This window comes from Carassius carassius, chromosome 29 (assembly GCF_963082965.1).
Source record: "Carassius carassius chromosome 29, fCarCar2.1, whole genome shotgun sequence".
Taxonomy (NCBI): Eukaryota; Metazoa; Chordata; class Actinopteri; order Cypriniformes; family Cyprinidae; genus Carassius; species Carassius carassius.
The window spans coordinates 5,531,068-5,553,217 of record NC_081783.1 but is presented as its reverse complement, the minus strand read 5'-3'; the positions used below and the strand labels follow the sequence as shown (position 1 = coordinate 5,553,217).

The 22,150-nt window shown below is 39.7% G+C and overlaps 1 protein-coding gene across 1 annotated transcript in view; it reads right to left on the bottom strand.

Annotated features, from left to right (window-relative positions):
- Positions 1-16,188, bottom strand: part of tenm2a (teneurin transmembrane protein 2a) — a 397,797-nt gene extending 381,609 nt beyond the window's left edge. Inside the window, exons 1-2 of the mRNA XM_059515536.1 lie at positions 16,135-16,188; positions 12,191-12,276 (exon numbers count right to left, since the gene is read on the bottom strand). The gene's annotated coding sequence lies outside the window, so the exon portion shown is untranslated. The remainder of the gene's footprint in view (positions 1-12,190; positions 12,277-16,134) is intronic.
- Positions 16,189-22,150: the final 5,962 nt, after the last annotated feature.

Here is a 22,150-nt window from a genome sequence, read left to right as displayed (position 1 = left end):
CCGAATGGCAGGACTGCAAACTGGTATGCCTGGCCCTCGAAGGCGAATCTCAAAAACCGCCTGTGGTTTGACGCTATCTGTATTTGAAAATACGCGTCCTTCAGATCTATTGACATGAACCAGTCCCCTCCGCGAATCTGCGCGAGGAGCTTCCTGGTCGTGAGCATTTTGAAACTGCGTTTCATCAATGCCTTGTTCAGCTGTCTTAGATCCAGTATGGGCCTGAGACCCCCGTCTCTCTTGGGCACCAGAAAGTATCTTCTGTACAGCCCCCCCTCGCTTTGAGCTTGAGACACAGGCTCTACAGCCCCTTTGCTCAACAGTTTTGATATTTCGGCCCGAAGTATGTGTGCTACTTCTGTTTTGACCGTAGTTTCGACGCGCGCTGAGAAGCGCGGTGGGCGTCGAGAAAACTGTAGTGAGTAGCCTCTCTTTATAATGCCTAGCACCCAATCCGAAAGCCCTGGAAGCGCTGACCATGCATCTGCATGAATGGCTAAGGGCTGGATGTGACTCGCGCTCTGTTGACTGGGCAACGGCGGCGCTCGAGTGTGCTGCGCATCTGAGGCGGGGAGCGCGCTGATCACAGCGGGCAGATCGCTCATCCTCGACCCCGTTCCGGCGCTTAACCGACTGGAGGGAGGCTGAGCGGGTCCCGTGGGACTCAATATATCTGCGAGTAACCGTGGGCTGCATGTGTGCACTTTTACCACTTCCAACTCGCCGTCTGCCTGTGCAGAATGTACGTGCACGGGCCTCGTTTTTACAGAAGCCCCGCGCCGTAAGTGACATAGTGTATGTGGGCACTGGGAAGTGGGCACGTTTACTATGCGGCGCGCTCGACCGATCTGTGTCGATCTTATGTGCGCTAGCCCTGTGTGCAGGGCTGTGCTTACATGCGGGGATGGGCACTGGGTAGTGGGCATCGTCACTGCATTTAAAGCACCATCGGCCGTGGCCGGACGAGCGTGCACGGGTTTCGTTTTTACAGAAACCACGTGACGCGTGTGACATAGTAATTGTGGGCACTGAGGGGGGGGCACGTTTACTATGTAGTGTGCGCGACCGACTTGAGTCGACATTATGAGCGCAGGCCCTGTGTGTAGGGCTGTGCTTACATGTGGAGATGGGCACTGAGGAGTGGGCATCGTCACAGCATTTATAGCACCATCGGCCGTGGCCGGAACACCAGAAAAAACACTGTTTTTGTGAAACATCTGGGTAGCCGTGATAACGGCTTTTGTGTGCAGGCAAGCGGGCACTCGTGCAGGCTTGCGCATTGCAGAAGACACTGAGGCAGTCGCAACTCTTGGAACTGCAACAGCGGCGCGCTTGGGTGAGAGCTCGGCCGCAGCGGAACTCGAACACCGGCGCTTTCCCAGCAGTGCTAGGATGCTTTCGGGGCTTCTGGCTTCACCGCAATCCTCTGCCGCGGCTCCAGAAACGGGACTTAGTAGCGCGGAGGGAGAGATCCGAAGCACTCCTCAGATCCGCGAGACAGATCGCTTCAGGTCCCATCTCATCCAGCTTGCGGAGAAGATCGCCCTGGAAAATCTGTAGCATCGCCATGGTGTGTAACGCAGACGCAGCCTGCCCAGCAGCATAGAATATCCGTGCGAGCAGCGATGACGTCATGCGGCAGGCTTTGGATGGCAACGCCGTCTTAGTCCGCTGTCCAGCAGAGGGCGGGCAAAGGTGTGCTGCTATAGCCTGTTCCACCGGCGGAAGTGACAGGTAGCCTCTGTTCTTAGCACCGTCCAGTGTGGAGAATGCTGACGAAACAGATGAGCGGATTCTCGCCGAGAATGGAGCGTCCCAAGCCTTCGCCACTTCTTCGTGAAGCTCAGGAAGAAAAGGGGCGTGTTTTGAGCTTGAGGAAGAGCGCTCATCCGGAAGATAGCTACCATCCAGCCGGGAACGTGAAGGGGGCGCTGGTGCAGACCACTCGAGGCCGAGGCTCGCCGCGGCCAACGAGAGAACACGCATCAGCTCCTTATCGATATCCCCCCGTCTGCTGGGCCTCTGAGCAGCGGGCGCGAGATCCACAGTGCTCGCCCAACCCTCACTGCCCGAAGCAAGCAGAGAGCACGTGTCTTCTTCCTCCGACGCGGGCCTGAGATCCACTTCCTCCGATAACGCGTCGGCAAGCAGCAGACGCTGAGCATCGGGAAGCGATGCAGGGGAGACCGGCGAAGCGGAGGGAACCGGCGAGCTCGGCCGAGCTGGAGGCGGTTCTGGTAGGCGCTGCGAGCGGCGCTTCTTACGGCGCTGCGGCGCAGCGGATGATGCAGGCTTCAAGAAGGATGCCAGGCGAGTCCTCAGAGTCACCATAGGCATCAACTCGCAATGAGGACATCCGCCATCAGCGAGCGCGAGCGCTGCATGGTCTTCACCCAGACAGGAGACGCAGATGACATGACGATCTCCTTCGCTGAGCGGGGTTCTGCACGAGCCGCACGAAGGCATCTTTAAAAAGACGCAGCTCTTTTGTGAATGTGCGTCGCAGGGCGAACACACACACAGAATATCACAGAACAAGGATTATAAAGGATATGGGCGCCGGATAGCGCAGCAGGAACGGCAGTGGAAGGCGGCGGTGCCAGCGGCTTCAGGATGGCTCGTCCTGCTGATATGCTCTTCCAGACGGCGCTTGCTTCCTCGTGATCCAGCGATGCGTGAGCTTCGCTGAAGAGATGAAAAATCAGGTGAGTCAGCCTTTTCGAGCTCCTTTTATAGGTTGGGCCACACCCGTTTCGGCGGGAAGTGGCAAGAAGGGCTGATGTTGCATCAGCCTGCGCTCGATAGGCTGTGCAGTTGCCGCAGAACAAGCCAATGAGCGAGCGAGCCGTCTCGCCTATGGCTGTGTACTGCTGCAAATGCGCTTTACAAAAATACAAAATTAAGGATAATTTTTTGCTTCAGTATTTCGTGAAAAGAGACTTTTCCCGTAGCGTCTTAGCTAAGACGCAGTACTCGTTCGCTCTTCTAGAGAGAACTAAAGACTTTTTAGATATATTAAGGATGCAGTACTACTCTATAGGTACTCAAGATTAACATGAGATTAGGTGAAACTGTGTATGTTATGTACCCTTTAGTTAATAAAATAATAATTTCAAAACTGCATTTTGTATTTACTTGGGCAATCTTTGTGTAATAATGAAACTTATTTGATTATCTGAATCTTTTAAGTGTGAAAAATATGCAAAAAAAAAAACATGAAGTGGGCAAAAAACTTTTCACGGCGAACATACATACATGCACGGGCACACACACACACGCGCACACACACACACACACACACACACACACACACACACACATATATATTATAATAAAACAAAAAATAATAAATTCAATATCCATGTCCATAAGGATGTACTAGTTTGAGTCAATGAAGTGATTTGTTCACTGCTCAGGTTGCACTCTTAACTGTTCATTGAAAAAAATATTTCTTTGAAATTCTTTGAAGAATAGAACTTTCAACAGGACACTTTTTTTTCAATAGAAATCTTTGTAACATTATAAATCTCTTGTAAGGTCAGGCAAACATCTAATACAGTTTTCTGTTGGGGGAAATCAAACTATTTTTACCAGATTCAGTGTACAATTTGCTTGCGTTGTCTGGTTTTTAGAATGATTTTTAGTTACAGCATACTACTGTACATATAAATGAATTAATTGCCTATTGTAAAAGTGTAATTATAATAATAAGTGTAAATATTACTTTAACATAAAATATAATGGCTGTAGAAAACAGTGAGTCAGAGTTTATAAGCATCCCATCATCTTTCTAATTTCCTGCACCAAATACCCCCCCCCCCCCCCCCCCCCCAAACCCACTCAGAATGTGAAAAATAATAAACCAATGAACCAATCCACCTGTTGTGTAAACTCTCACACACTAATGCTCTATTCAACAAACGTTTAACAAAAATGCTTTGGATGTCTCCGACCGGCACTGACCCCGTCAACCTCCAACCATTTATTCTCAGAAGCGCTCCCCACCCTGAATCGAATACCAATGCTATGGTCACCTTGAAAGTCCAATAAAGAAAGAACCAGTGAAAACATTAAGTGCACCGACCACACACCCTTGGGGTGTCTCTACTCCCTCCGTCACTCTAATCCTTTATCGTTTGTAATTGAGGTAACAATTACATTGTGACCCTCTGTAGAAAATAAATCTTTCGCTCTGGCTGTACTCTATCCATCTTCATTAACATGGCACTGATGTGGTGTTTATTATCTGCTGAGTAGGATCCGGGTCTCCTGAGGCATGGCACCAATTCACAACTCTACAGCTCTCTGCTGAAGATACCTGAAGAGCGCAGAAGTCATTCAGGGATACGCTAACGTCAAAACCTGAAGGAGAACAGTGTATTCGTCAACAAACTGGTTATTAAAGGAAACACAAGATATTGATTTACCAACCAAAGAACAAAATGCTTCTTCGTTACATAATCTACAGGGGATCAAACATGAAAGACTTAGGAAGATGTCATTAAAGGAATCCTATTTTGCAGTTTCGCAGCCAAACGCATGATGGTATGTGCAGAAAAAGAGCACACTCATTAAATGAAACATCTGGTGGGAAAAATGATTTAATAACTTTATCACACCAAGGCTCATTCAGCAAGCTCCGATCCTGCTGAACGTTAAGCTCCGTGGAATAACACCCAAACAGATACACATTCACTGGTGTTTAAGCCTGACCCAGGAGGGGGAGGCCATTGTAGCCCTTCAGAAGGTCTGTCCTGCTCAGCGAGGCAGTCAGTCAGGCCGAGCCCCTGCTGGCGACTGGCCCCTTCATTATCTGCTTTTAATTGCTTATTTAATGGGCTCTCCTCAAGCACCGTAGCCCTGCTGTGAGAGTTAGACTGCAGCTTGGCTTCAGCCTTCCTAGCGACACTCCGCATAAGAGCGATCGCAGCAGGGTATCCAAACCCACAACCAGCATCCTCCTCTTCATCGTCATTACGGGTTCTCATTTTAATCGGTACATACAGCTGTGGCTGGAGGGTGAATTCTGCATTTATAGGACCCCATAGAACTAGAAGATGCACATTTGACCCTTGTTTACTATAATTACACTGTCTACGCATGTCTCAAACACATATTTTCCTCATCATGGTACCGCAAGCTGCAATTTATCCATTTCATAATGAGCACCTATGCAACTGCCCTCCAATCACATCAAGCAATGAGAGTTGACATGAAATTCACACAGAATTCTGCATTATCATTGCAGTGAAATGTACAGTAAGTCAGTACAAGCCAATTAATGTTATATAGAGCATTTACAATGGTAATGTAAATGTGTCTAATGTTTAGTCACGTCATAAGAATTAAAGTAATATTCCATGTACAATACAGGTTATGCTCAATCAACAGCATTTGTGTCAATAAAAAACCGCCATAAAAATATCATTTTGGCGCATCCCTTGTTTTCAGAGAGAGAGAGAGAGAGAGAGAGAGAGAGAGAGAGACTTAGAATGTTAAGGCACTAACAATGGAAGAAAAAGGGGCCACATTTTTATAAGGATGTAAAAAGCAGGGAAGAAAAGCTTATAATTTTATACAAGTCACAATATGAATTAAAGTAATTTCCTGGCTCAATTTGACAGAAATGGTGCCATTTTGTTGAGAACCACAAAAAAAAAAAAAAAAAAAAAAAAAAAAAGAAGAGGCAACACTCAGGGCTCTGGTGTGGTACATTCAATGGGGGAAAGGGGGGGATTTTTTTTAAATAGCAGATATGTAAAGCTAATATTTAGATTTAATAAGGTCATATTTTGATTTTCATGTAATATTCAGAGATCATTTCATGTTAATTTCAATTGAAAGCATTGGTGCAATTTTGCCTATAACCAAAAAAAAAGGGTTGATAGCTGATAGCATTTTATTGATAACCCGCCCCAAAACCCCACAACAACAACAACAAAAATGTATTACTGTAAGAGAGAGGTTCTTTCAATGGAAGCAAACGGGGGAAATTTTTTACGATTTTAAAGCAGAAATGTTAAGCTTGTTAAACACTTAATTCTTCTGTTAAACCTATATAACCTATATAATGGTTTTGAGTGTTGCACTTTAATGACAACAGTGATGAAAAGTATAATTTTACACAGAAAAGGTTAGCAGGTGATTTTTCATGTAAGCATGCATATTATTTACTTATTATACATAATATTTATATCTTATTATACACACTATTAAAACTTAATATTTGGAGATTGGCCCCATGCACTTCCATTGTAAGTGCATCAATGTAAACCAGCTTTAAAAAAAAGAAAACAACAACAACAACATGATTAAGTCAAAATTTGTTTTTGTATTAATCAACATTATGGCACAAATACTGTTAATTGAGCTTAACATGTACTGAACCCAATATATTCCATTAAGCATTGAATAAAAACGCATTAATGCCAGATTGAATGTTGTAGTTGATTGCCTGCTCTGCTCTGATTGCTGCACAATGCACTGGTGAACACCACAAATGCCAAGCTGCTCATCACATGGTTGAAACGGCAGCATGCCAGAGGTGACCTTTTCATCCTATCCCTGTCATGCTCCATCATGTCATGCTCCTAACCCACGGCAATGCCACACACACAGCACTTCTTCAATGCTATTGAGCGCAGTGCACAACTCTGAGAACAAAACCAAAGAGCAATATGAACACCTGCAAGCACTAAGCACATACATTAAACATGGCACACAGCACACGGCACGGTTGCATATGAGAGGATATGTAATGCTTGGCTGTAAACTGGTGTTGTAAAATGTGCAAGGAACATATTGAACGGTGACGCCACCAAGTGGAACGCATCACCACTTTCAGCTCATTACTGCTTTCCACAAGACATTAGCTCAGCAGTCAGGCGTGCTTTAATTATAGAGGCCGGCTCCAATACCACATCCTGAGTTTAAACGTCAAAACACAGGTGTAAACATTCCCTGAGAGGTGCTTAGCCATGCGGATAAGAATAAAGCCTGTACGAGTCTAAGAAAAACTATTCCGGTCCTGTGTCATGCTGTTTGTGAAATCAAAGCTAAATCAACTTATCTTTTTTATGTCTATGAACAAAAACACGCAATCAATGATGTCCAATTCTTAAACTCAGTCTAACCGAAATAGTTTTTCCCCCTCTAGTGGCATGTAATCTAATCGAGTCGATCAATATGCATCCTCCCCCTATTCATTAAGAGACAAGCGGTTCAGTCAGCTCAGATTTTCAGTATGATTGCAGAAATTCTACAATTACACTTCCTCCACTGACAAGTCATTTGTAAGAAGAAAGTGAACATTACAAATTAAGTAATTAAGTCTGACTGGAGCAAAAACAAATAGCAAAGCTTGTATCTTGCTTCCAGTAAATGCAAAGTCATTAGTGATTTGGGCTAACAAGCAATTGACAGTGGATTAAATAATTTTAATGAGGTGCAAGACTTTCCTCAAGCCAAATATGAGAATAATTAAAAGAGAGCAAAATAAAACACTAGTTTGTGTCCGAGACTTCAAATTTCAGTGCAAAGAAATCTAATAAAATAAAATATAAATAAATAAATAAATGAGCTGCATCATTAAATTAAAGCTTATCTCTTACTACGAGTAATTCAGGGAAGGAAAAGTTGCACTATTTACTTTAAGAAACTCTGACAAACATTTAAACTCATCACACTACAGACTTTAGTCTCATTTACTAATTAATACAAATTAAGCAACACTAAGACTCTGAGCTTGAGGAAGGATAATGCTGTACTGTCTGCTTACTGAAGGATAATGCACTCAGAACTGCATTAGCATCTACTTCAAAATGCTTTGTGCAGCCTGAAAAAAAAAAATGAAAAAAAAACACTTATGTTTAAACCAATAAAAGAGCACCTGGCAAATATGATTAGCTTTTGTGATCGGGCTCTGTGCCAACTTACTCTATCATATACCTGCCCATTTATGTCTTGGTGAAATAAAGATAATCAGCTCTGAAAACGTTTGCTAACTCAGAATAACACGCGGTCAAAACATGTTGTAATTATGGAGATCATGAACACAGATGCAAAACATGGCAAAAGAAAATAATAAAAATAATAAAAATCTATAATTTACATACAAATTACTAATTAGTTTTTAATACATTTAAAGTTCCAGACTAGGAACTACTTCACCATCAAATTCAAAGTCTGCATGAAAAGAACACAAATCAGTCCATAAAACAAAGTGTAGACAAATTATGTGTTTTGTCTGCAAGTCACAAGCTAATAATAAAAAAAATGCATTCAATACTTCAGATAATACATAATTTTTCATGCACTTATTTATATAACTGCCCATATACAGGTCCTTCTAAAAAAAAATTAGCATATTGTGATAAAGTTCATTATTTTCCATAATGTAATGATAAAAATTAAACTTTCATATATTTTAGATTCATTGCACACCAACTGAAATATTTCAGGTCTTTTATTGTTTTAATACTGATGATTTTGGCATACAGCTCATGAAAACCCACAATTCCTATCTCAAAAAATTTGCATATTTCATCCGACCAATAAAAGAAAAGTGTTTTTAATACAAAAAAAGGCAACCTTCAAATAATTATGTTCAGTTATGCACTCAATACTTGGTCAGGAATCCTTTTGCGGAAATGACTGCTTCAATGCGGCATGGCATGGAGGCAATCAGCCTGTGTCACTGCTGAGGTGTTATGGAGGCCCAGGATGCTTCGATAGCGGCCTTAAGCTCATCCAGAGTGTTGGGTCTTGCGTCTCTCAACTTTCTCTTCACAATATCCCACAGATTCTCTATGGGGTTCAGGTCAGGAGAGTTGGCAGGCCAATTGAGCACAGTAATACCATGGTCAGTAAACCATTTACCAGTGGTTTTGGCACTGTGAGCAGGTGCCAGGTCGTGCTGAAAAACTAAACCTTCATCTCCATAAAGCTTTTCAGCAGATGGAAGCATGAAGTGCTCCAAAATCTCCTGATAGCTAGCTGCATTGACCCTGCCCTTGATAAAACACAGTGGACCAACACCAGCAGCTGACATGGCACCCCAGACCATCACTGACTGTGGGTACTTGACACTGGACTTCAGGCATTTTGGCATTTCCTTCTCCCCAGTCTTCCTCCAGACTCTGGCACCTTGATTTCTGAATGACATGCAACATTTGCTTTCATCCGAAAAAAGTACTTTGGACCACTGAGCAACAGTCCAGTGCTGCTTCTCTGTAGCCCAAAGTGGCTTGACCTGGGGAATGTGGCACCTGTAGCCCATTTCCTGCACACGCCTGTGCACGGTGGCTCTGGATGTTTCTACTCCAGACTCAGTCCACTGCTTCCGCAGGTCCCCCAAGGTCTGGAATCGATCCTTCTCCACAATCTTCCTCAGGGTCCGGTCACCTCTTCTCGTTGTGCAGCGTTTTTTGCCACACTTTTTCCTTCCCACAGACTTCCCACTGAGGTGCCTTGATACAGCACTCTGGGAACAGCCTATTCGTTCAGAAATTTCTTTCTGTGTCTTACCCTCTCGCTTGAGGGTGTCAATGATGGCCTTCTGGACAGCAGTCAGGTCGGCAGTCTTACCCAAGATTGCGGTTTTGAGTAATGAACCAGGCTGGGAGTTTTTAAAAGCCTCAGGAATCTTTTGCAGGTGTTTAGAGTTAATTAGTTGATTCAGATGATTAGGTTAATAGCTCGTTTAGAGAACCTTTTCATGATATGCTAATTTTTTGAGATAGGAATTTTGGGTTTTCATGAGCTGTATGCCAAAATCATTAGTATTAAAACAATAAAAGACCTGAAATATTTCAGTTGGTGTGCAATGAATCTAAAATATATGAAAGTTTAATTTTTATCATTACATTAAGGAAAATGATGAACTTTATCACAATATGCTAATTTTTTTAGAAGGACCTGTAAATGTGAAACAGTCCCCTATGGAGAGCAGAAATACAGCACTGCAGTGAACCCTTGGATTTGACATATTACAGAAGAGACACTTACTTAAAGATCTTTAAAGAAGAGTTACTGTACAGGTGATATGAGTCCATAGTTATTGTATTTCAAAGTTTTAGCTATGTGCAGAGATTTGAAGCAGAAGTGCAATAGATTTCTGGACTCTCATGGAGAACCAACAGCTGGCATGCTGTGTCAAATAAAACACAACCTGTGTTCTGGAAGTGCTTCTTCCTATAGTGTTGATTGGATTACACATTTCCTGACCTCCAGACCTCCATCGGTCTGTTTCTAGCGCTCTAGTTTCTTATGTGATGTTGAGCTGTGATCAAATAAGTACATCTGAAACCTCCTGTCATGTGGATTTTTTTCCAGTATATCGGTATAAAATAATGGCCGTGCAGGTACAGTTGTGGCCAAAAGTATTGGCAGAGACAAAAACTATGTGTTTTGCAAAATTTGCTACTTAAGCTGTTGTGGTGTTCATTCAAATTGTTTCTAGATTATGTCATTGCCAATACTTGAAGAAACAATGTGAATGCACAGCAGTTTAAGCAGCAAATTTTGCAAAACACGAAATTTATGTCTATGCCAATACTTTTGTTCATGACTTTACACTATTTGGATTTTTGATAGTGTGTGTGTGGATTGTAAGTCTAGACAGATTTAAAAGATGCAGCAGGTGTTCTCTGCTGGGTGTGCATGAAGACAGATATATTGATGATAATGAACCCCCATTCACTTATTTGCCCTATCCTCTCTAGTCCCCAACAACCTCTTTCGGGACACTCTTTTTGTGAGTCCTTCTGAACATATTTAAATGTTGTAGTAGGTACATGAGAACTAAACTGCATGAGCATACTTGAGATCAGAGTCATAAGCCCTGAGAAATGGAGGGTGACAGGGAGTGAATAAAAAAAAATGGCTGCTGGCAGCCTGTCCCAATATGGAAACAGAATGGCAATATCATATAGTCACTCATTATGGTGAGTTTCCAAGGTCAAAATCATGTCTCCAGTAGCAACATGGCTGACACAGAGAGTATATGTGCTAATACTGAGACATAGTGAGTCAAGAATCGGGCTGCTCTATTTTAGTACAAGACCTTTAACACAGAGACAGTGTTTTTGTGTATGCAAAAATATAGCCTGACGTGGTCAATACTTTTATTAACCAATCAAGTACTTATCTTTCTCTGGGAGAATATACAAGTTATTAACCAACTCATATAACCCCTGTTAAGTATATCCCTTACTTAACAAAGATTAATAAAAATACTGCAACAAATATATTGTTAGTTGATGAAGTAACTGGCATTACTAATGTGACCTTATTGTAAAGTGTATATTTCCTTTAAGTTGTGCCCACTGTGAAAATAGGTCTGGCTATAGCATGATATGCCATAACTCTTTAAATCTATGAATTGAGGGCTGCTGTCATCCAATCCCATTAGATTAATTCCACCTCATAATCAGATGCTAAATTAATCCCATCATCCATGTAAAGTGATTCATGTTAAAGGTGCCCCATTAATGTCTCTACTGTAATATTCAGCTTCAGATGGTTGGAAAGAAGTTAATTATGAGGAAAAATGAGTTTCACTATCAGTGATACGGATGAGATGGAGGTCGAGAAATGTAATAAATGTACAACTGAAAAGAAAGTAAATATGTAACATTAATACAACATTTTAAATATTTAAAAAATACCCAGTTTAGAACTAGAAAAAATGTAAGAATATGGATATTAATAAATAAAATAAAAACTGTATTATATATTCATTACAAAAGCAGGTTTAAAAATGTTTCTTGGCTCCATTATTTCCTGACACAGCATCATGGGTAGTTTTAACATGACTTGAGTTTTATTACACCTTTAAAAATGTGAAAAAACATGCAAACCCACCAATGTCTTGGGAACAAGAAATCCGAAACTGTTAGCTGCTTTACACTACTCTAAAATAGCAAAATGTAACATACAATCAGGCACTTGTTAACTACTACCACTTTTTCACTAAACGTGTTTCTTCTCACTGTCTAGTTGACACACCTCTTATTGTGTCACTGTAGATTTGTGCTGTATTTTGCCATTTTATTTACTGAGCCAGCCAACCATGTAAACATTTATCTACAGGCAATGAAAATCTCAGAAGAGATGGCTGGCATGGATCTTAAGGGTGATGGGTCAGACTTTAGTTTTATCAGGATGTTTCAGGATGCCACAGAATTCTCACCTAACAAATTTGGGTGTCCATGCAGTTGGCCTGAAATATCTTCATCTGCCACACAATCAGAGCCTGGTCAGTCTATGTGCTTTACACTATAAAACAACAACAACCACAAAAACATGTTATATAGAATGAGTAAATCACATTGTAAATAAATTCAATTCAAGTTTATGTGTATAGCACTTTTTACGATACAAATCATTACAAAGCAACTAAAATTAAGTTTCTACAATATTTAGTGTTTAGTATATAGTAATATTTAGAATAAAAGACAAACATCTAAAGCTATGGATATCTAAAGCATAAGTAATTTACAATTTTGCATTCCTATAAGCCCTTAAGGGGATACGATGAAAAACGTTAGATGGAGAAGAAAATTATATTTCATATAATTGCGGCATTAAACTTTTCTCTGAATAAAAAAAAATAAAATAAAATAAAATAAAATAATTGCATAATTTAGCGAGCAAACACAAAACCTGTGTTGGAAAAACATTATTCCAGTGCTTTTTCAAGTAAACACAAGAAAACAGTTTCTTAGAGGGAACACAAATTTGCAAAAACATTAAAATACTTTTTGTTAAATATAAATATATACATAAAGCAGTATTTGAAAACTATTATAAAATGTTTAAATATTTAAATTAATTTGGCCCTAAAACTATTTTCACTGACTAAAATTAGATCATATTTTAATCTAAGTAAAATGTTGTTAAATTCTGACATACTATTCAATAAATGTATACAATATTTTCATCCGAAGACAAAAACAAATCTGTGTTTACAAAAACAAAATGACCACTGATCATGACTCTCATCGGTTTGGCTATGCATGACTTCCAATTATAAACTGATAAATAATTCCAAAAACACAACTGAGATTCGGTTCAATTTACGAACAATTCTTTTAACAGATAAAGTTCTGTGTCAGTCTATGCAGTTCAAAAGCAGGATAAGATCCTACCACAGAACCATGGCACAGCAGAATCAGTCAGCAGTTCCCAAGAGATAGGAATAGCATGATCCATTTTATCTGAAACAGGAAAGAAGCTTTTTCAGCTTTGCGGCACAATACCGTTAGATTACTATTACTTTTACAGCGCTAACAGTGCCTTAGGGCTGCTTTACTCAGATCCGACGGTTGAACATGCTATTAATGCCTCATATGAGACATTTACCTCCAGAAGCACATATATCCATAGTAAGCTGTGTCATTACTGAAGGGACATAACAACAGCAGGACATCCCACCCGATAATCTACAGGCAAAGACGTACAAAGGACAGAGCTGCGGTTTCTTGGCCCATCACATAGGCAGGAAGACAGGTGCTCAGATCAGCCCGCTGACCTTTTCGCATCCCACCTATCCCGCAGGAGCCGGCAGCACGCCGCAAAGCACCACCGATCTTCACACGTTCGGCTCTTAATAACCAGCCCCCACCTCTGTATGACCCAGCAGAGATCTAGACGGAGTCACTGGCCCTTTGTCCTCCAGTCGAGGTGTGGGAGTTTAAAGGAAAAGAGGTGAAAAAGTGAAGGCATGGGTGGATGAGTAGGATTAGAAGAGGGGTGAGCAGAGCAAAGGAACGAGGATCAAAGATGGACACTTCACAGAAGAGCAGTCACATAAGGGTGAACCGAGATCAGACAGAAGGTTGCCCATAGGGAACATGCCGTTTCCATATCCCTGTATCATTGTCCGATGGTTGATGGTGTTACTCCCTCGAAGATCTGCGTCTTTAAGAACAGTCGGGCAGTTGGAGGTTGTTGGGAGGTTACAGTATCCCTTTGGGGTCTCCTTGCAGGTGGCTTTTAATTTTGGTGATGATTTGCATATATTCAATCAGTATGAGTAATTGGAGAAGGATCAGACAGAGCAGAGATGCGACCGATTTCACCGCCGTTTAAAGAAGACGAGCCTACAGCTGTTGAGATCAGCTGATGACACAGATAATCTTGACACTGACTGATGTGTCTAATCAGCAAAAGTATCAGCACAATCAATTGCCCTTCCCCACAGCATTTCAAAAAAGTGCTTTTCTCGCAACCCGGGAGAGACGAGTGTGTTCTGGCAGCACACAAACAGAGCGAGATAATAAACGACCTTGACAATGTCAGGTGTGCCAGAGATAAAGGCCACCTACAGTACGGACCCTCCTGTTCTTTATTTTTTGCCAAAGACCGCTCAGTCGCTCGACTGCCAACAAGAGTCGCTGTCTATGCTGGTGGTCTCCGGTTAGGTTTGGATGCACCGAGGGCTGAGTAATTAAGGCATGAAGTTAGGCTTACAAATAAGAGCTAGGGTTAAGAGTTATTTAAAGTCTGCATGGTACTCTGTTCTGCTGAAATCATTTTAACGACGAGCTGGCCTTCTTAGGTGGCATACCAATGAAACATGAATCACACCGGAGTGAAATGACAGATAATGGTAGGTGACGAAGAACTGACGTGTTCCACGGGCTGCCCGGATTTGAAGGGCACAACTAAAATGAGGCACAGGAAGAAAAGAGCTTAGCGAAACCGTAATTATCAACATCCTGGCAAATGGAGCGCTGAGTGTTGCCATGGCATAATTGGCAGTTAGATTGTGCAGTGGCAAAGCACAAAAACAGCAGCAATAATTTCTTAATGGAGGCTTATTAACATGGAGATATCTGGCAGGCACTTTGGTTGGCTGGGGTCCCTTAAAGATCCTTAAACCTCTTCAAAGACTTTAGTGATGTGAAATAACACTCCTGATACGCTCCTGCTGCAGCCTCGCTGATATCACCGAGCAGAAAAACATCAGGATGGCTACTTGTTTGCCAAGTCACTATCCGGTTCTGGAATTCTGGTCTGACGGAGCTGTGTTTGGACCTCAGCTCAGTACTGCTTGGCTTGTTTGAAGGCTCCAGTGGGATTGCACTGTAAACAAATGATCTTTGTTTAGAAACAAAAGCAAATGACTGAATAATCCTCTTCTGTGGAAAATAAATAAAAAGGATTTCTGTACACTCTTTGCTGTGGTTTTCTTCTGTGATGGCATGATGGAGCACAGTGCTGACAGCTGCCAATCAAAAGCACTACAACAGAAATGGACAGATGAGCTCATCTAGATTCTGTAAAATTCATCAGACATCATCTTGACATCTCATCCATTTTATCTTTGCCTGATCTAACTGTTCATGTTTGGGACAAAAAGAGCATTGAGCACATGAGCATAATCACTCACCAAAATAAAGTTAGATTCTAGTTTATAATGCCACTTGTCATTAAGTTTGTCCAAACCTTTAACAGGTCAGGTTAACAAAATATGAAAATGCCATCGACATATTCAGCAGAAGCAGTTGTGCTGGTCCTTTTTATTTGTTGTTTTTTAAATGTAACTACAATTAACGGTGGTTGAACTTGTCAAGGTCCAAAAAATAAACAAAACAACAATAAAATCGAGACAAGAAAAACTTCGGAATCAGAATGTTATAGGACTTCGGTTTTTTTAAATCGACTTTTATGTGATGAAAGTCGAGTCGAAGTCGCTAGTCGCTGATGATGTCATTAATAAACAAATAAGTCTGGAGCTGTGAAAAAACACCTTTTGCACAGCTATGATACATGACACAGCGCTGCCCACATGGTTATTGCTCCATATTGTTCAATTTTATAAGTTCCTTTGCCTTTGGGTAGTTTTTATTTCTCACAGAGAGCGATTGTGTGTGTGAATTATTTCTACATGGCAACGTCTCTCTGGTAAGTAGTGACGCTGTGGGATTTAGTTATTAACAAATATATGCTTGAAATTTTAAGTTTCTAAGCTATTTTATTGAGAAATCACAGAACAATGTTGACAGTACATTTCAGCGCTGAATGACTCTGTGCACAAGCGATCTGCGCGTGACGTACGAGTTACTATTTGTAGCCTGTGTGTGCATTACAGTGCAGCAGTGCAATAGATTAGGACAGCAATTAACTTACCTGTACAATAAGTGGTTTAAAACGTGCTTTCCCCGTTCAATTTCGAGTGTCCAGCAATATAATCAGTGATCACCAGAGGTGGGTAGAGTACCCAAAAACTGTACTCAAGTAAAAGTAAAAGTACTTCTAGAAATATTTACTCAAGTAAAAGTAAAAGTACTAGTCTTGAATAGTTACTTGAGTAAGAGTAAAAGAGTATCGGATAAAAAATCTACTCAAGTAGTTAGTTACTAGTTACTTTGGGTCATATATACTGAGCCTATTTTTATTTAGATATATAGATAAAATGTATGTAATGTATGTGTGTGTGTATAAATGTATATATTTCATCAGCCTTTACTCCAATTTATGTAATTTATTATAAAAGCTTGTAGTAACAGATATAGGTGCTATGCCATAACATATTTTTAATACGATTGACTTTATATTAAATATGAATTTAACATTGAAAGTTAATGTGATATAAATATTGCTACTAATCTTTCATTGTTCAGAAAGAGAGCAAATAACATTAACATTATTAAAGATCATTTTCACTGACAGTCTAGATTTCAATCACTCTCAGAAACTCCCATTAAAATCACTGAAACTGCTAACACTGTGAAATCAATATCTTAATTAAAGATTCGTACACACATCTGCACTTTGTTGTTTCTGACGAGAGAATTACAGAAAGCAGGTTGTGTGACATACCCGGGTATGTTTAAGAGTAAGTAAATGGATAACCTCAACTTTCGGTTCCAAAAACGGAGGTAACTTTCAGGTTATGTTAGCTGTCATAGCAACTCACTCTCTGAACATAACCTGCTCCAGAGCAGGTTATGTTCCAGGATTAGTTCACTTCAGCGAGCCTTCAGTGGGCGTGACAGATACCGCACAACATTATATAATATTAGAATATGTAATATAGCCTATTATATATATATATATGTTAATGAGGAAGCGCTAATATAAGTAATAAATAAGGTAATATATTATTCTAATATGATTATTTCTTTTATTGGCATATATAAGAGTTATCTGTAAATTATGTATTAAGAATTATGTATAAATTATAAAACACTATGACAAGGTAATGTTTAACTTATATATTTATATATTTTATTTATTATATGTTATATCTCACTGCATGGAGTGGCATTTTTCTATAATGTCTAAATTCTAAATCAAAATACATATCTGATATGATTTAATGTATAATTAGCATAAAACAAACAATATAATTCACATTCTCAAGTATTAAAGATTAAATGGAAAAAAATAAAAATGATTGCACAGCCATCAATTAGGTGGCGATATGCTCTAAGCATGTAAACAACTAATTAACAAAAGAAGAAGAAAGAAACAGCATGGCGCGCTTTTTCTTAGCGTCCGTTTCTATAGTGACTCGTCGATTCGTCGCTCTGTTGAGAATGTCTTGTGTCTTAACCAGGAACATACTCTGAGTTGAATTAACTTACTCCCGGACGAGTTTTTGGAACCACATACCTCGAGTAAGCAAGGTTTGGGGTTAATCAACCGAGAGTTCAGGTTTTAGTTCACGGTAAGTTAACCCTGCTTTCTGGAATACCCCCCGGGAGTCTTGTTGACGTTCAAATTGTTGTTTGAAAATGGAGGCTAGCTAGACCCTCCCTCCTCCTCATCCGTGCACTAACCCCCCCAAATCTTTCTTGTCGGTTATTGGCTGGAATAGTTTGTTATGTTTTGTGGTGCGGGTGAGCCCAGTTTGTTTTTCTTGTTGTTTGTGGAGCCTGTGGTGTCTAGAGAAACCCTGTTTTTTTACAGTGTGTTCAGGGGACAAGCAGCTAGCGGATAGTGAGGAGATGTTTGCTGGATGTGACAAAAAATGTTTTGGCCTAAAAAATGTGTGACATCACTTAGAGCACCTTTAAAGCGTCACGACAGAGCACTGAAGTCGATTATTCGGTGCAAGCCCTAATTCTCACACACATAAACATAACCATTAAAAAAAAAAAACTAAATAAATAAATGTTAATTGAAACTTTTAAAATACATTTACATTTTTTTTTTCAATTTTATAAATATGCATACATACACACAAATAGATATACAGACAGACAGACAGACAGACAGACAGACAGACAGATAGACAGATAGATAGATAGATAGATAGATAGATAGATAGATAGATAGATAGATAGATAGATAGATAGATGGATAGAAAGATAGATAGAAGCAAGATTTGAAATTATGATTTTATTTATTAAGGAAACTGTGCAAACCTGCCTGGCACTACGTGAAAAAGTAATTGCCCCTAAAACTAATAAGTGGTTGTGCCACCCTTTGCAGCAAAAACTGCAATCAAGCATTTGCCATAACTGGCAATGAGTCTTGCAATAACTGGCAATGAGTCTTTCACATCGCTGCACTGAAAAATGTAATTGCTGAGCTTACAAAAATGATTAAGTAAAGTTAACTTATTTTATTAAGTTTGTTGACATTACTTAGTTTAACTAAGTAATTCTAACTTTTTCCCCACACAAAGTGATTAAACTGAACAACTTCATTTAGCTCAACTTAAAAGTTTAAGTATTGTGAATGCACCAGATATACAGTAGGTGGTGATAATACTCCAAAGGTGTGAGAGGCCATTAATTGGACGGAGAAGAAGATGACTGCACATGCTAGTTACTTGGTACCAGGCGGGAAGGAAGTCGCCCGGAAGTTGAAGTCGGCCGCGTGCCGCCATCTTGTAGCAGAACTTCACTTGCGTTAGCATCCCATTCAGGGCCGTATTAAGACAGTGTGGTGCCCCTGGGCACTATACCTCAAATGCCCCCTCGTTTTTAAAAAAACTTTCGATCCCTGGAACAATTTGAATTGTAGCTAAACGTCTAGCGTCCTTGTCTTTTTTTAACTTTCTTTTTGCAAAACCACTCAATTGACGTCTGTCCATTTTGATTCATTTTCTGTTGCCGTTAAAAAAATTACACATTTGCGCGTACTTGTTGTGGACCAACTCAACTCTGACAGATTAGGGACGGAAGGGGAGGACTGATAGTGGTCATGTAATCTTTATATATTTATAATTTATTATTATTATTGTTGTTGTTAAGTTAGTGTTCATAAACGAGTTATGTATGGTCTTTTAAGAATTTCAAGTTAATAATAAAACAATTTACGAAAAATATTTTTAAAGCTTGTGTCATGTGGTGCCCCCCTAGTTGTTGTGAATGGTTGGTGCCCCTGGGCACTGGCCCAAGTGCCCTTATGGATAATCCGGCTCTGATCCCATTGACTCCCATTCATTTTGGCGTCACTTTGACTTTTTGACAGTGAATAACTTTACATCTGAGGCGTTTAAAGACTCCATTTGTCCATCATTTATTTCTAAAGATACACGACAATGTATAAAGGGCTCCATTACCTTCTATGTTACATTATGGCCCTGTACAGTTTTTGTAAAAATAGGCTAACGATTGCGTTATAACCACTCGACTCTCTGTCGCACAGTAGAGAAATTACCGTACAGACAGGAGGAGAAGCTCGCAGGCAATCGGGGAGACGTCAAGAGAGAAGCCCATAGATACAAGCCCTGGCGTTACATTTTAAAATACTATACAACATAATTAATCAGAATACTTACTCCTGTTCACTCACGCCAAAGAACTCCCCGCTCAAGCTCGCCGTCTCTGCAAGATTAACGATGGCAGTTTTCACGCACAGCTACTAGAAGATTTACTAGAAGTGTTTTTTTTTTTTTTAACAATAGTGTAAGTCCATTTTGTCAAGTTTAAAGTGATTTGTTTTCACTGTTGATCTTGATGTTTTATGTATTATTTGTTAGAACATCACTGATGTCACTGCTCGACGGACAGCAGTTCTCTTGCTGTCCTTCTTGGGGAAGACACTACAGACTTCTTCAAAACATGCTTTGTAAGTATTCTTCTAATCAGTGTTGGGGAGTAACTAGTTACATTTAACGGCGTTACGTAATTTAATTACAAAATTATTGTAACTGTAATTAGTTACAGTTACTAAGAAAAAATGAGTAATTAAATTACAGTTACTTATGAAATTTTTTACGATTACAAAGGGGATTACATTTGAATATTTACACACATCCACATACAGATTTAACTGATTTATTTCCCAAATTGCACTGACTATTCTGAGACATACCGCCCTAATAATTTCCGGGATGCGGAAACACAGTCTGGTTCGTAGAATCCAGTCATAAAAACGAAATGCCTAACGCGGACGGAATATGCCACATTTTGGATGACTAAATCAAAAGTAGGTCAGTACACTTGAATCAAAACATGACATCGACTAGTGTCTGTGAATATAAAGCCCCAAAAATGCAATATATGACTTGCACATTCTGAAACGGGACAATTCCCGGTGGCCTGGCAGCCGATTTTGCCCCACTATTTAATATCATTATTGTATAATTGCCTGCCGAATGTACTAAAGCGATCATTTGCGAATCCGCCATTTGATAATTAAATCTCTAATAAGTCATGAAGTGTTAGTCATGACGCGCGCGCTCTCCGCGCCTCCGCAAAACGGTTTGGATCAGACTCAGAGTAATCAATGTGAGAGAGAGAGAGAGAGAGAGAGAGAGAGAGAGAGAGAGAGAGAGAGAGAGAGAGAGAGAGAGAGAGAGAGAGAGAGAGAGAGAGAGAGAGAGAGAGAGAGAGAGTGGACTGCTGGAGCAGAGAAGCTGAACTACTGTTCAGGGTTTCAGGTCAGTTTCATCTGTAAAGATGCTTTTTTGTCTTTGTTTTTTAATTTATTTAATCAAGCAGCAGCACGTTGCTCATCAGTCATCACTCAAAATACTATATAAAGGACATCATTATTATCTGTTGTAATGTTACAGTAGTAATTTAGCTGAAAAAAAATTCAGATTTTTTTTATAGGTTTAGGGGGAGCTATGACAGACAACAACACAACCCTTACGAAAATTAACATTTTAATATTTAACTATAAATCCAGAGAAAATGGTTAGCCTACTATTGTTTAACTGTGATAACCAAAAATGTAAAATTATTTTACAAATTTATTTATTTAAAAATAAATACAAATCCATTTGCAAAAAAAAACAAGGTTATTTTACTTTTATATAGGCTAATAAAAGCATGGTTAATTTTTTGTAAGGGAAAAACATGACTCGTGTACAGTATTAGGATTTTTCTATAAAGATATTGTAGTATTGTAGAGTATTGTATTGTAAAGTATAGTTTTGTTCAGTCTTGAGTATTAAAGTCATGAAAGAGATGGATAACAGGGCAAAATAAAGAGACTGAAGAGAAAAATGGAAGTGAAGGTGCAGTTCAGGAGAGAACTTTTAATTATTTTGCATGTCCCCAAATTAAAGATTTAAACCTTTTTTATGTCAGGTCCATACAAAAAAATAGTTTTGTCCCTGAATTTGTTTGTATGAGTTTGAATTTTCCAGTCTGAATTTTTTTCCCAGTCCGCCCCTCCTGTAAATTAATGGCAAAGACATGGTTTCATTTACTACACATAGGCCTACTGAAGCTTGCAGTGTTTTCAACCTCTGCCGCCTCAATATAGGAGTACACGAGCACATAAACATAATTTCTAGAACTGCTCTGTCACTTCATGTGCATTTTACTTATTTTGAGAAAACTATCATCATATACAGAGACAGCAGTTTCAAAAAACACCAATGTTTCAGGAGTTTATTACACAGAATACGTCACATGCTTATTAGATAAGTGTATTTAAGTTGATGTATATGCTTTTATTTATTATTCTTTAATTTTCACAAATTTAGAAAGTAATCAAAAAGTACTCAAAAGTAATTAGTTACATTAATTTAATAAAGTAATTGAAAAAGTTACACTACTATTACATTTTAAACAGGGTAACTTGTAATCTGTAACCTATTACATTTCCAAAGTAACCTTCCCAACACTGCTTCTAATTTAATCTCTGTAAAAAGTGCTACAAGAAAGATGTCCCAATTTTTGTGTCAGCATTACGTCTATTTAAGAGATCTTATATAAAGTACATAGAAGATTAA